Source organism: Lithobates pipiens, unplaced genomic scaffold, assembly GCF_037356315.1.
Source record: "Lithobates pipiens isolate NorthernLeopardFrog02 unplaced genomic scaffold, aLitPip1_a1.2 Scaffold_8, whole genome shotgun sequence".
Lineage (NCBI taxonomy): Eukaryota > Metazoa > Chordata > Amphibia > Anura > Ranidae > Lithobates > Lithobates pipiens.
This window is the reverse complement of record NW_027507903.1, coordinates 527812385-527828345: the sequence shown is the minus strand read 5'-3', so window position 1 is coordinate 527828345 and position 15961 is coordinate 527812385. Positions and strand designations below refer to the sequence as shown.

Here is a 15961-nt window from a genome sequence, read left to right as displayed (position 1 = left end):
ATTGGCATTGGTTTGGTGGCACTAGATGGTGCCGAATTACACTGATACTCACATTTCTGTTGTCAGACAGTTCTTGCTGATATTCGTTTTTTAATCTATTTACGGGTTTACTTTAAATGAAGTCCAACATACTTAATACATATTTTATCAATTTCCATGAATCATGACTTCCCTTTTCTTTCAGCAAAGATGCAAAATTTACGGGACAATTAACTGAAAACAATGGAAAATAGGATTTCCGAAGAATATAATATCTTTGGCTCTGTTGCATCACATTAGCCCAAAATTCATTACACACTGGGACGAAAAATGTCACATTAGTACTTACAACTGTAAAATTAAGATTAAAAAAAGAAAAGGGAGAAAAATAAAGTAATACTCTGAACGCTGCTGTGTGATGGTGACAAAAAAATTGAAGCCCGGGCGCTTTTCTCCAGAGAGCGGAGATATGTGATGTGTTTTAATTATCTAAAGTAATAATGAAGCTGATTTAGCACAGTATATTAAACCCATCTGGCATGTAGACTGCTAGAATTCATCCGTGACTAGATGTTCAAAGTTATATTTTATCGCTTGTAATTTTCTTCTCCAACTTCTTGAAGAAGTTTGACCTCAAACCTGATGCAAATAAGGAAAGATATGAAGAACTTCTATTGTTTAGTGGCAGCCATTCGAGACGCTGGAAATGACAGCCGATTGACAATAAAACAAATGCTAAAAGATGCTTTCCTAGTTTCTAAAATAATTAGACTTTTTAAAAGTGGATTTATCTAATATAAATCAAATTGTTCTACTTATGGTACTATTTCGTAAGGTTTTTTTTTTCTATCAGTGTACAATATACGAATAAACTTTTAGGCTTTATCAAATCTTTATACCCTATATTTAATGCAAACCGTTACATTTAAAATAATTTTGCAAAGCAGCAATAAGAATGAGAAACAGGTATCCAAACCTGCAGCACATAATCCAACTTCTAAATAGGTCCTTTTCACATTATTGTTAATGCTTACCACCCTCTGAAAAGCTGATGGTGTGCAGTGGATCAGTTTTCAGAGCATAGTATAGCAACAACTGACAGGCATTCAGGAGGTCCTACTGCACCTGCTTTTTTATTTTGATTTACTTTATTTTTTAAATTGGACCACACCACAACTGCAAGCCAAGTGTTTGCAGAGTGGCCTCATTGAACTCAGTAGATGAGTTTTATAGGCTGTGCCAATTGTCAAACTCTGCAGCCTGGGTTAAAAAGGTGTGTCCAGCCTTTTCTAGCTGTATTGCTAGGATTCGGGTGGAAAGTCGGGGGCCTGTAAAACTGTAGTTCAGCGATAGAAAGTGATTGGAAATCCTGAGGTTTTTTTTTTTTTCCTGTTTAACCTGCGGGTACAAAAAAACCCTCACAGATCCCCACATCGACACAAGTGTCATGGGTGGAGGAATCTCCCCCACTGTGCTATTATTGTCTGACAAAGAGACTTTCCCCCTGTAAGGATAAACTGGTCAGCGCTACAGCCATTGGCTGCAAGTGTGGATTGAATGCTGGTAGTGTTGGGTAAACAGTTAGAGCCAAGCAAAAGTTTGGCCCAAACATCATCTGTTTGCCTATTCGTGAACACCCGAATTTGTGGTGCACTCGGCGGGATGTTCACCAGCCAAACACCCCACAATACACTGCTTGCTGCACAGTGCATTCTAGAACCCTAATTGGATGAAGCAATGCACTTGACCGCTGGACAGGTGTAAGCTTTGTCCAATCAGGACACAGAGCACAGTCAGAGCCATGATTAGACAAAGTCCTGATGACTTTCCCAATCATGGCTCAGTGCTCATAGTCTCAACCCATATTATAAAAGGTTCCTTCCCACTGGAACCTTTTGCAGTGTGTTGTTGCAGTGGAGATAGATAGAACAGGGCTCTTTTTGCTACTAGTGAGTTAGCGTGTTATTGTGACTCTGAATGTAGTGTCAGTTTAGTGTTAGTATAGTCTGAGTATAGTGTAGTGTCAGTGTAATGTGTTAGTGCAGTGTTAGTGTAGTGTAAGTAAAGTGTAGTGTGTCAGTGTAGTGTCAGCATAGTGTGTCAGTATAGTGTGAGTATAGTGTCAGTATAGTGTAGTGTTAGTGTAGTGCAGTGTTTAACACAGCGTTACCTACTGTAACATTTATTAATGTACACAGTGCTGCATAACCCCATTTTTTTGGTTGCTGCTTTTTTTTGTTGTCCTGTGCCTACCCCCTTTTTAAATTGTCAGCTGCTGTTTTTTTGACTGCAATGCTGTTGTTCTTAGGTGTTTATTTATTTTTTATAGTTTTTACATTTCTGTCAGCGCCAGTCCTCAATTTAAAGTGCACCAAACACTGCTTTCATTGAATAAAGTGCATCCAATTACACATTTCCCAGTAACTATTACATTTGAGCAATAAGCCCCCCCCCCCCCCCCAATTATGTTTGGGAGAGCAACAAGGAGAGGCAGACATTCTCATGCCACTATGAGGGGGCCAACAGTGTCTGTGTCCACAGGCAAAGGTGGACGTGGTCCATCCTCATGCAGGGCATGTTTTTCTCAGTTTAGTGTTGTCCATCCCATCCAGCCACAGCATGCAGGGGAGGTGGTGAACTGGCTTACTAAGCAAACCTCATCTTCATCATCCTCTATCACCCAAACTGAGACTAGTGCACAGTCCACCGCAGCTGGCAGAGCAGCTTATTCTGCCTCCTTGTCCACAGCACCTCTTGCCATAGCCCCAGCATTATGCATGGAGGAGTCAGCTGAATTATTTGAACACATCATCAGCCACTTGCTTTTTGAGGATGCACAGCTTATACTTGATTCTAATGTTGGTTCTGAGGTTGAAAAGGGAGTAACGTGAGTCTACAGAGAGAGGTGAACACTGATAAACAACAACTTGGCAGTCATGTTCCCCCAGCTGCAGCATGTTGCCAAGTTGGCTCTAGTGACGATGAGGATGGAGGGGATGATGATGATCACTGGCGTGACTTGGATGCTGGATGGAGCAGAGCAAGAAAGTAAGGGGGAGGCACAACCCCAATGAGGTAAGATATCCGGCAATATGGAACAGTAGGGAGCAGCCACTAAATTCCATCATATTGTGGAGCTGTTATCCCGCAGACCACTTCCTACAGCTCAGCTGTCTGGGCCTTTTTTAGCACATGTGCAGCTGATAACATTGTTGCAATTTTCAATCTCTGCTGCAAGCAGATCAAGCATGTCAAAAACACCAGCCATTTGGGTACCACATGCTTGCAAAGGCATTTAACCTCCCACCGCTTAGCTCACTGGCAAGAGCACATGAAAGCCACAGAAAAGGGACACAATTCTACTTCTCACTCCTCACCTTTCAGGTCTATCCCCACTATATCTCATGACCTCTTGGCAGCCTCCCCTGACAGGGATGATGGTATAGCATGTCACAGGTCCTTGCAACATGTCTGCCAGCAGCACACCACCAGCTGTAGAATATGGCAGGGAAATGTCTCTGCCCCAGCAGCTGCATAAAAAAATACACTCCCTTTTACCCACATGGCCAGCGTCTAAATTCAAGCTTGTTCAAATTGCTGGCTTTATAACTCCTGCCTTTCCATCTGGTGGATTCTGCCCCCTTCTGTGAATTTGCAGAATGTGCTGTACCACAATGGCAGGTTCCCAGTCACCATTTCTTTCTATTCATGTAAGGCCATTCTAGCTCTGTATAATTACGTGGAAGGCAATGTTTTGGCATTGTTGGTCAAGGCAGTCAGTCCACATTACTGCTGGCACATGGTCCAACAAGCATAGTCAGGCATAGGCATTGAAGCAGAAGAAGACATACGTCAAACCTTAAGAGATGGTTTTTAGTCCCCAGAAACCTTGGGAGTAGTACATGGCTGGGAGGAGGGAGTTCCAGATAGTGTAATACTCAGTGACCCAGATGAGTCTGCTTCTCATGCCTCCGAAAATTTGAGGTGCATGGGCTCCCTCATGCTTCAAAGCTATTTGCTACTCATAATAGAACGTGTCAGTCCACAGACTCCATGGACCATCTGACATTTATCAAAATGAATCAGTCCTGTATTACCAGCAGTTATGAAGCCCCTGATGCAGATGCCACTGGATTTTTTTTGCGATGTGGAATCTCTGCAGGAATTTTAGGCTGCCTAGCGTTGTGGGTGTTGATTTCATCTGAAATAAAAAATTTTGTGTGGGTTTCATGGGGAAAATTAACACCCAAAGACCAATTTTTCCACACCTGTTTGACAGGTGTATATCATTTAAATTTTTTAACCCAAGGACTCTGCTTCTCATGCCTCTGCAAACTTGCAGTACATGGGCTCCCTTATTCTTCCCACAGAGGGAGCACTGGATTAAATATCTTGAGGACACCCTAAAGAGGAGTTTATATAACAGCTTTTCAGACTCTGGTAAGTTGCAGTCTCATAGAAGAGGTAGTTTTGAGGCTTCTGTTGGTCAAAGGAGGAGCGGTGGAGAAGGGGGCCGCCTAAATGATACATGTAAAAAAATGGGTATCCTCTGCACCCAGGACTCTCAGCTTTCACATCCCATCAGCAGCATCTGCATCATCTGGTGGAAGATTATCTAGGGGCAAAAACAGACATGGAGAGCTTTCCAGTAGATGATCCAATAGGTTACTGGGTCATGAGAATAGACCACTGGCCAGAACTTGCCCAGTATGCAATTGAGCTGCTGGGCTGCCCTGCATCCAGTATGCTTTCTGAATGGGCATTCAGTGCTGCCAGAAGTTTTGAGACAGATAAAAGAGCATGTCTGTCCACAGACTCCATTGACAGGCTGACATTTGTCAAGATTTGCAGCAGCTATCAAACCCCTGATGCCAATGTCAATGATTAGGGCTGGGTTCACACTTAAATCAGATGTTGATCAAAGCAGGGGTCTGGTGCGTGCCTGTTCCCTGATTCAGGGATGAATCAGGCCTGAATTTTTGCCTGAATTCAGACCTGAAACTGAGCCAAAGATGCACAGGACCCCTGTGCATTCCGCTGAGAGAGAATGAGTGAATGAGCCGGGCATGCTCCCCTGTCATGCAAATTGGATGCGGGAAAACAACATCCAATTCACACTAGTGGGAACCCAGCTTTAAAGTTTTTGGAATCTGGAATCTCTGCTAGACTGTCTAGGCTGCCTATCTTTGTGGATGTTGATTTTATCATGAAGTAATTTTTAGTATTGGTTTCATGGGCACAATTAACACCCAAGGATCAGTTTTTCCACACCTGTTTGACAGGTGCATAGTGCATATCATTAAATTTTTTTTACAGCAAGGCCAATTCCTACTTTATTCAAAAGTACCTCTACAGGGTTACAGTGTAAAGGCATCACCAACACTCAAAGCCCAGGTGCGGAAAAGCACCAGTTTGACAGGTGCATATAATTATTTTTTTTTTCAGAAAGGCCAATTCTTGCTTTTGTCAAATGTACCTCTATATGGTTGTAGAGTGATGGCACCACCAACACACAAAGACAATTTTTTCCACACTTGTTTGACAGGTGCATATACTTTATCTGTATTATTTACAGAAAGGCCAATTCTTGCTTTCATCAAGAGTACCTCTGGCCATTTCCTGCTCTCTCTGGCAGTGTGTTTTTGGAGCCTTCCATGGTGACATTTTTTTTTCCTCCTTTCACTGATCTGTAGTTCAGCAGCAGCTTCAGTGAGTTTGCCACTAAACCCAAAACCATTCTTTAATGGCCTTACTGGAAAAAGCAGTAATGGTGAAACTGAAGTGGGATATGGAATACAAGGGATACTTGGTCTCTGTGCATGGCTATATGAACATGCAGCTTGCCATTACAGGTAATAGTATGGATTTTAAGCGGAACTCCACCCCAATTTTTTTTTTTTTTTTTTAAACAGCATGGGGTCCTTCCCAAATACATACAATTGCTTCTTTAAAAAAATGTAAAAACAGTGTCCCCCAACATAAATCCATCATCAGTCATACCGCACGCTGCACCTGAAAAATAAAAAAGCAAAAACACTCCCACTGTCTATGAAGGATGGCCACCTACTGCAGGCTCCGCTGTTTGACAGTTCGTATAAAGGTAATGGGAGGAGACACCTTGTGACATCACCTGGTGGCACCGCCCCCCTGTGAAATTTCCTGTCCAGCATGCACCAGTCTGTGATGTCAGAAGAGGGCGGTGCCACCAAGTAACATAGCCAGGTGGCCAATGGTGTGGGGGATGAGGCCCTTGTCCCCATCAACATGGGGACAAGGTGCTTTTGGGTGGGGCAGCAGAGCTGATTGCCTCTCCATGTGGAGGTCATGTGGCCTGGTATGGTTCAGCGGGGTGCTCACTCCTACCCCTTTCCTGACTCACTGGGCTGCATGGTCGGATAAGGGTCTGGTATGGATTTTGGGGGACCCCATGCTGGATTTTTTTTGGGTGCTGACAATTGCAACCACAAGTCAATTTAAAGGTGATTTGATAATTTTTTTTTTCTTTAGAGATGTCATTTTTGCTACAGCGTGTTCTATGCATGCGACAGAAGCACCACTCTACAAGCAAATTAAGGGGACCCCCCAGGCACTATAATTAAAGGATTTTTTTTGTTTTTATTGTTGCATTTTCAGCATCATTAAAATCACTGCACCATAAAAAATTATTGTTTTCAAAAGAAAAATTGCATTGATACATGTCCCCCAGGGCAGTTCATACCCCATTTATGGCCTATTACTTGCATATAAGCTTTCAAAATGGGCACTTTTGATTTTTCCTGTTCGGCTCCCATAGACTTCAATGGGGTTTGCCATTTGGGTTAGAACTTTTACCCTGTTCGGGATTTCTGCTGCAAACCAAACAGGGGGGTGTTCGGCCCATCTCTAGTTCCCAGCATAATAAGTGAGAGTAAAGCCGCGTACACACGATCAAACAATCCGGTGGAAAACTTGAGTCCGCCGGACAATCCGCTCGTGTGTGGACTTTATTTACCCAAAAGTCTGGCGGACTAAGATTGTAGTTTTGCACCTCAATCTGTCCGCCGGACTCGCATTTCGGCGGACAATATGGCCGTGTGTGTGCTAGTCTGCCGTACTTTTGAAATGAACAGACTTTTCCAGCCCGGAGAAAAGGCCGCTCATTTTGAGCGCGGCTCAAGGTAGCCGGGACCAGCGAAGGAGGCTGGGACTGTGACATCATAATGGGCGGGACATCATCCGGCAATGTACCTATATAAGTCGCCCCATGCCGCGTGCCTGTCATTGTGACCAGAGACAGCGACGAGGCAACAGCTCAAGAAGAGAAGAAGAGAAGAATAGAAGAACAGAAGGCGGCGACAATGCGGCGACAGAAGACCGGGCCACCGCTTGTAAAAGAGCTAGAAGAAGGCACGGTGGCCCTGCAAGAAGAACCAAAGAGGGGGACAAGACCCCCGAAGAGGGGGACAAGACCCCCGAAGTCGGAAGAAGAGGGCGGCAGCGGTGAAGAAGAAAGCCGGGCTCCTCCGCTAGTAAAAGAGCTAGCAGAAGATAGCGGAGGAGTCCGGCGAGAAGACCCCGAAGACGGAAGAAGACCCCGGAGATGTGCAATAAACTATTTAACCCTTGTGTGTTGTGTTTTTTTTACACTTTTTTCACAGGTGAATGGGTAGGGGTACATTGTACCCCATACTCATTCACATAGGGCGGGGGGCTGGTATCCGGGAGCCCCCTTATTAAAGGGGACTCCCGGATTCCAATAAGCCCCCCCGCAGACCCTGACAACCAACGGCCAGTGTTGATTAGACATGTGCAGAGTAAAATATTTCGTTTCGGAATTTCGTTTTCGTCTGAAAACTTAATTTATTTAGTTACTCCCGAAATTCGTTTTTATTTATTTCGTTTTTCGTTCAAAAATTGCATTCGTCCGAAAATCCACATGAATTACGGTCGAATCTGTCTTGGAAGGCTTATGGTGTCTGTCGAATGTATAAAGAAGATTCGATGGAGCTCGTATATAGCATACTTTAGAACCCTATTAAAGTCTGTGGGACTCCAACGTTCAAAATCTAAAGTGCTAATTTTAAAGGCTAATTTGCAAGTTACTGTCCTAAAAAGTGTTTGGGGACCCGGGTCCTGCCCCAGGGGACATGTATCAATGCAAAAAAAAGTTTTAAAAACGGCCGTTTTTTCGGGAGCAGTGATTTTAATAATGATTAAAGTGAAACAATAAAAGTGTAATATTCCTTTAAATTTCGTAGAGGGGGGTTGTCTATAGTATGCCTGTGAAGGGGCGCATGTTTCTGGTGCTTAGAATTGTCCCTGCACAAAGTGTCATTTATGCAGGAAAAAAAGTCCTTTAAAATCACTCGCAGCTATTATGAATTGTCGGCTCCCGTAATACAGAGAACACTCATTGAAAGTCATTGATAAAAAAATAAATAAATAAATAAATAAAAAAAAAAGCGTGGGGGTCCCCCAAATTCAATTACCAGGCCCTTCAGGTCTGGTATGGATATTAAGGAGAACCCTGCCTCAAATTTAAGAAAAAATTTGACGTGGGGTTCCCCCTAAATATCCATAACCAGACCCTTCAGGTCTGGTATGGATATTAAGGGGAACCCCGCATCAAATTAAAAAAAAAATTGACGTGGGGTTCCCCCTAAAAATCCATACCAGACCCTTTATCCGAGCACGCAACCTGGCAGGCCGCAGGAAAAGAGGGGGGGACGAGAGAGCGGCCCCCCCTCCCTCCTGAACCGTACCAGGCCACATGCCCTCAACATTGGGAGGATGCTTTGGGGGTCCGGGACCCCTCAAAGCACCTTGTCCCCATGTTGATGAGGACAAGGGCCTCATCCCCACAACCCTGGCCGGTGGTTGTGGAGGTCTGCGGGCGGGGGGCTTATCAGAATCTGGAAGCCCCCTTTAACAAGGGGACCCCCAGATCCCGGCCCCCCCCCTGTTTGAAATGGTAAGGGGGTACAAAAGTACCCCTACCATTTCACAAAGAAAGTGTAAAAAATGTTTAAATAAAACAAACACACTTTTTAAAAATTCCTTTATTAAAAATAAAAAAAAGATTCCAGCGGCGGTAATCCACTCTTGCTATCCAGCGACGGACGGTCATCTCTCCAGCGATGTCTCATGTCATCCAGCGCAGCGCAGCATCCTTCTTCTGTCTCCTCCACGGAGACACTGCAGGCATTCCGGCGCTGACGTTTCTTATATACGGAGGGCGGGGCCACCCGTCACCTGACCCCGCCCCCCTCTGACGCAAGGGGAAACCCAGGGTTCCCCGTGACGTATGGGTGACCCCGCCCCCCTCTGATGTAACGGAAACCTGCCTGTGTTACATCAGAGGGGTGCGGGTCACCCCTACGTCACAGGGAACCCCGGGTTTCCCCTTGCGTCAGAGGGGGGCGGGGTCAGGTGACGGGTGGCCCCGCCCTCCGTATATAAGAAACGTCAGCGCCGGAATGCCTCCAGTGTCTCCGTGGAGGAGACAGAAGAAGGATGCTGCGCTGCGCTGGATGACATTAGACATCGATGGAGAGCTGACCGTCCGTCGCTGGATAGCAAGAGTGGATTACCGCCGCTGGAATCTTTTTTTTATTTTTAATAAAGGAATTTTTCAAAAGTGTGTTTGTTTTATTTAACCATTTTTTACACTTTCTTTGTGAAATGGTAGGGGTACTTTTGTACCCCCTTACCATTTCAAACAGGGGGGGGGGGCGGGATCTGGGGGTCCCCTTGTTAAAGGGGGCTTCCAGATTCTGATAAGCCCCCCGCCCGCAGACCTCCACAACCACCGGCCAGGGTTGTGGGGATGAGGCCCTTGTCCTCATCAACATGGGGACAAGGTGCTTTGAGGGGTCACGGACCCCCAAAGCATCCTCCCAATGTTGAGGGCATGTGGCCTGGTACGGTTCAGGAGGGAGGGGGGGCCGCTCTCTCGTCCCCCCCTCTTTTCCTGCGGCCTGCCAGGTTGCGTGCTCGGATAAAGGGTCTGGTATGGATTTTTAGGGGGAACCCCATGTCAAATTTTTTTTAAATTTGACGCGGGGTTCCCCTTAATATCCATACCAGACCTGAAGGGTCTGGTTATGGATATTTAGGGGGAACCCCACGTCAAATTTTTTCTTAAATTTGAGGCAGGGTTCCCCTTAATATCCATACCAGACCTGAAGGGCCTGGAAATTGAATTTGGGGGACCCCCACGCTTTTTTTTTTATTTATTTATTTATTTTTTTATCAATGACTTTCAATGAGTGTTCTCTGTATTACGGGAGCCGACAATTCATAATAGCTGCGAGTGATTTTAAAGGACTTTTTTTCCTGCATAAATGACACTTTGTGCAGCGACAGTTCTAAGCACGGGAAACATGCGCCCCTTCACAGGCATACTATAGACACCCCCCCCTACGAAATTTAAAGGAATATTACACTTTTATTGTTTCACTTTAATCATTATTAAAATCACTGCTCCCGAAAAAACGTCCGTTTTTAAAACTTTTTTTTGCATTGATACATGTCCCCTGGGGCAGGACCCGGGTCCCCAAACACTTTTTAGGACAGTAACTTGCAGAATCTTTTCTCTCTGTCAAATCTTTTTTCTCTGTCGAATCTTTTCTCTATATAATCTTGGACTAATAGAGGTAAGGTTAAGCACATTCGACCACAGGTTCTATAGACACAGATTGTTGTCAGAGTCATGTCGAATCTCCTATTCTATATCGAACTGTTGTAACAATGAAAACGAAAATAAAGCATTTATTTATGTCGGATCTTTCGTTTTTCGGATTTTGTGCTTTCGTTATCGTTTGTCAAAACGAAAACTAAAATAGCTGAAATTCGGACGAAAATGCATTCGGACGAAAACGAATGCACATGTCTAGTGTTGATCGGGAAGAGGCCCTTGTACTCATCAACATGGGGAAAAGGTGCTTTGGGCTGGGGGGCGCGCGGCCCCTTCCCCAAAGAACCCCCCATGTTGAGGGCACGCGGCCTGGGGCGGCTCAGGAGGGGGGGGGGCGCTCACTCGTCCCCACCCCTTTTCCTGGCTGGCCGGGTAGCGTGCTCGGATAAGGGTCTGATATGGACTTAGGGGGGACCCCACACTGTTTTTTCGGCGTAGGGCTTCCCCTTTAAGTCCTTACCAGGTTGTGGGGCCAGCGACGCTCCCTTCACTGGTCCCGGCTACCTGGAGCCGCGCACAAAATGAGCGGACTTTCCTCCATGTGTGTGGGCAAGTCCGTTTACTTCAAAAGTACGGCTGATAGTCCGCCGGACCTAGTCTGCTGAAAAAGTCCCGTGTGGGGGCAGGTTCGGATGTTCGGACAGTCCGGCGGTTTGTCCGCCAGACTAAGTCCGCTGGATAGTCTGATCGTGTGTACGCGGCATAAGCCTCCATAATGGAGCACTAGATAACAGCAACAACCCAACATTTTAATCCTTTCACTCTCCATCCAAAACTAGAATAAACATTTATTGATAAGGTTGTAAAATGTAATGACCCATAGCAACCATAAACACTTTTGAATGCTGCAAACCAATAAAATGTGAAATTATATCAGTTGCTATACCTCACAGCTTACAATGTTTTAATAAATGCCTGTATAGTGGTTTATATGCCTGCACATGCTGCCTGCAGTAAAATTTAGCTACTTAGCTCTACCTGAATGTACAACTCCTGACAAAAGTATGGAATCACCACTGGAAAATGTTCATTCAATTGTTTAACCTCCCTGGCGGTATGATTATTTCTGATTTTAGGTGCTGAAAGCGGTACCATTATTTTGCATGGAAATTAGGCGTTTTATTTTGTAGGCCTGCAATTCTTAGGAATAACTCATCCCGGGTATGATAAAGTTTGAAACACAAAATCATAAATTGTAATATAATAAATAACTACAAATAATTAATAATAATATAATAATAATAAAAATTATTCAATAATGTAATCAAATCAAAAACACTGACATTTTCTCAGTTGCAGAATTGTCGCTGTCATTAGATTTAGTGTTTGATGACAAATTTCCCCAGAAATCACTATCGCTCGATTCTGCAAGTGATTCTAATTTATTATCCCTGTTTTCTAGCTGGTGTGTTTTTACTTTTTTGAATTTGGCGCCGATCTCCGCTCCCGTGCGTTGCAACGTCCCAGGGAACGGAGCTCAGCGGCACTCGGGCTCTGTGTGATTCGAGCGGAAGACGGCTCACACACACAGCGGGGCGACATCACAGGATCCAGGGGACAAGGTAAGTAACTCTCCCTGCATCCTGCAACGCGATCCTGAGGGCTCAGAGTTACTGCTTATGGTACTGAAATTCCACCCCGAACCAGGGGGTTAAATGTGTAGAAAAAACTTATCACAGACATTCCCAAAAACTATTTTCATTTAACATTCCAACCTGCTGACTTTAAGAAACAGTTAAAAAAAAATAAAAAAAAATAAAGAAAACTGCAGCTCAAGAGGAGGAAAACATTATGGAATCACTCAATTCTAAAGAAAAGATTATGTAATCACCATGTACTTTTCAGTTTTAAAACAAACATCCGCATCAGATTACATTTTGAAAAATGATGATCATCACCAAACATCCTTTCAATTGACGGAATAAGAAAAGTGTCCAACATTTCAATATAAACTTGTGCATTTATTTATGATTTAATGACTGTCATCTCCCTCGTACCTTTACCTGTTTTCTTCAGGTGGTCGTCTTCATACATTTACTTGGAATGGCACCAAACAAAAGCTCCAGCATCATCACCCTGCCCAATGCAGATTCATGATTCATCACTGAGTATCACTTTGTGGATACCATGCAGGTTTAGGAGATATCCTGGGTAGCTACTGTACAGGTAAGCCTTATTATAGGATTACATGTGGCAAAACGTGGTCTGTAAGGGTTTACAACCACTTTAACAACCTTCCCATTTGATGTGTACTAACACCTAAGCAGAAAAAAACAAGGTTACAGTAGGCTAAAAAAAAGCAATCATGGACTGTGGATGATTAGGTGAAAGTGATATTCAATGATGAATCATGAATCCGGATTCGGGCAGGGTGATGATGCTGGAACTTTTGTTTGCTGCCATTCCAATGAAGTGTATGAAGGCAACTGCCTGAAGAAAACATGCAAATTTCCACAATAATTGATGATATGGGGTTGCATGTCAGGTAAAGGTACGGGGGAGATGACAGCCATTAAATCTTTAATAAATGCATACGTTTATATTGAGATTTTGGATACTTTTCTTATTAAATCAATTAAAAGGATGTTTGGTGTTGATGACATAATTTTTCAGGATGTAATCGAATGCAGATGTTTGTTTTAGAACTGCAAAGTACATATTGATTCCATACTTTTCTCGGAATTCCATATTTTTTTCCTCTGATTGATCTGCAAAAACTGTTTCGCCTGACTATAGTTTTCTTTCTTTTTTATTTTTTTAATTGTTTCTTAAAGTCAGAAGGTTGGCATGGTAAATTAAAATAGTTTTGAGGCATGTCTGTAATTATTTTTTTTTTTTTTTACACAATTGAACAATTGAATGAATATTTGCCGAGAGTGGTGATTCCATGCTTTTTGCCAGGGGTTGTAGTATAAAAGCTTGCCCGAGGCCCTGATCTCCCCATACATTCCTATTAGCTGATTTAAATAATTCCTCATTGACCCTTAGGAGCTTGTTGGATGTAGTAGAGGATGCATAAGCTTCAACACTTCCATAAAATACTTAATAGGGCACCAATAACAATGACCCAGAAGGTTGTTATGACCCATAATGAACCTTTCAAATGAATCTTTACATTAAAAGTCAGAAGATGAATTGTATCACCTTCATGTCATAGTGCTATCGTAGAGTGCTCTTTGGAAACCCAATGCGAAAGACTTTGTGAAAGCTGGATGTGTGTGTTCCAGGGTTACACCTACATGAGCTTATTGGGCATTCTATCGAAAATCATTCTGCCACTATGCTTGTGATCACACATAATGGTAATACTACAAAACTTGCATACTGGAAAAGCTAGATGTTCAAATAATGTGTAGCCAGGTGGTCATCAGCTTACCAGGAGCCATGAGTCCTAAATAACCCCTCAGATTGTCTTTGCAATAATGTGTCACTTACTGTGTTAGTTAGTCTGCTAGATAAAAAAGAAATGGCAAGGGCTATTTCCGGACATGTATTGTTTTGTCTTTGATAGCAGAGTCTACTATCCTGCTTTGAGATTCTTTACACCGAAGAACAACATCTGCACAGATGGTCAACCCTTATGTTGTTGTTCAGGTTCCAATAAAGAAAATTGATTTTGTGACAAGGACCAGGATAGCTTACAAAGGTATAAAGGTGCAGCTTAAAAAGACCTGTACGCCATACTCTCAGAGCAAATAAGGCAGCCTAAGTACTTGAATTTATCATTGGAATCTGCATTGGCAAGCAACAGAGTATGAAACTGTATACGTACCTGGGCCACTGATCTTCACTCATGTGCACTGTTGTAACTTCCATGAGTCATGGGCATTGACAATAGCTATTTTATTTTTATTGTTAAGTGATATCAGTGTACACTTTATATGGCCCTGTTGCTGCATGATGCACATACAAAATAGATAACAGTAATTAAATACCAAACAACTTCTGTACTGAGTATGACATATATTCACTCTAACTAATGTACAGGTCTTTGTGTGTGTGTGTAGTAAATTCTGGCAAAATTTGACCTGGTTACGCAGAGTGGGTAATGCAATATTATATGTGTATATTATTTATTAAACAGTTGTTGTGGGGGGCGTGTCCGGATGTGAACAGCGGCGGACGTTTGCTATGAGAGCTCCGCTACTCCTACAGCCTAATCCACCGCCATCCACATCTGTTTGGAGCTGTGGGGAGCCAGACACCTCACCCAGCTGACCATCTCCTGGACACTTGCGGCCGCCATCTTGGAGCTCCGAGGCCTGCAGACACCGGCCTTCATCCGCATGAACCGGGAGGTAGGGAACCCTCATCCACCCTCCCAGCCTTGTCCTACATCCTCTCTGCACCCTCCGGTGGCCCGGCTGAGCTCCGGGGGCGCTCGTAGAGGCCGCGGCCGGATCCGGCCTAGTGCGGCCTAGTGGGACCTGCGGATCCCCGGTCTGTCCTACAGAGTGCATCCCACGGAGGGGCGGCGCGGTCTGCCTGGCCTTTGCCTGGAGGAGCAGGGCGTCCCTCTCTTCGCCCAAACAAGATCCCATCCCTGGTCTATGTGGTGCGGGGGGGGACGGAGAACGGACCTAGGCCTGAAGAAGCAGCCATCTTGCTCCACCCGAAGACTTGTGGCTGGGTGGTATAGCGGCCATCTTGCTACACCCAGCTGGCTTCTTACAGTCATAGCAGCCATCTTGCTCCACCCAGTGCTGTCATTCCTTCGTGCCTGGCCACAGCCCGCCCCCTCCTCGGCCCCAAGAGCACCCCGGACTGCCACACCATATTCCAGCTCCCCCCTGCTCTGCTCTCCCCTCCTATTATAAACGCCTGATAGGAGGGCTGCTCCCAATTCCAATCCTGTGGCCATCTTGCTCCACCCAGACACTGACACTGCAATGGGAGCCCGCTTCCACCGCCAACACGGACCGCATATGCTGTTCTACCACTTTACCTACGGGTGCGTGTGGCTGTTGATGGCCGGCTGAAGATATGTACCGCTGAGCTCTGTGCTACCCCGACAACTGCAGGCTGTGTTCCCACCTAATCATACCCAACTTGCTGATGGCGGCTTCTAGCTCTCATCCTGTTGACTTTGCTGAACTACAACAAGGCTCTATCCAACGTTACCTACTCCGTACAACCTCACAAGACTCCCGTGCAGGAAAAGACAAGCTCTCGGCAAGCCGTACCCCAGGCAAATTGAAGCCTCCTCCCCCGACTACAGCGTCTTGCCCTACCCCTGGGAACAACTCGGTTGCTCAGCCGAATCCCCCGATGGACCCTCCGGATCCCCTGGCCGGATCTACACTGTCC

General features: G+C 44.7%; 1 pseudogene; it reads left to right on the top strand.

The window, feature by feature from the left end:
* Window positions 1-3049: 3049 nt before the first annotated feature.
* Window positions 3050-14188, top strand: LOC143962244 (small nuclear ribonucleoprotein F pseudogene; annotated as a pseudogene).
* The last annotated feature ends 1773 nt before the right edge of the window (window positions 14189-15961 follow it).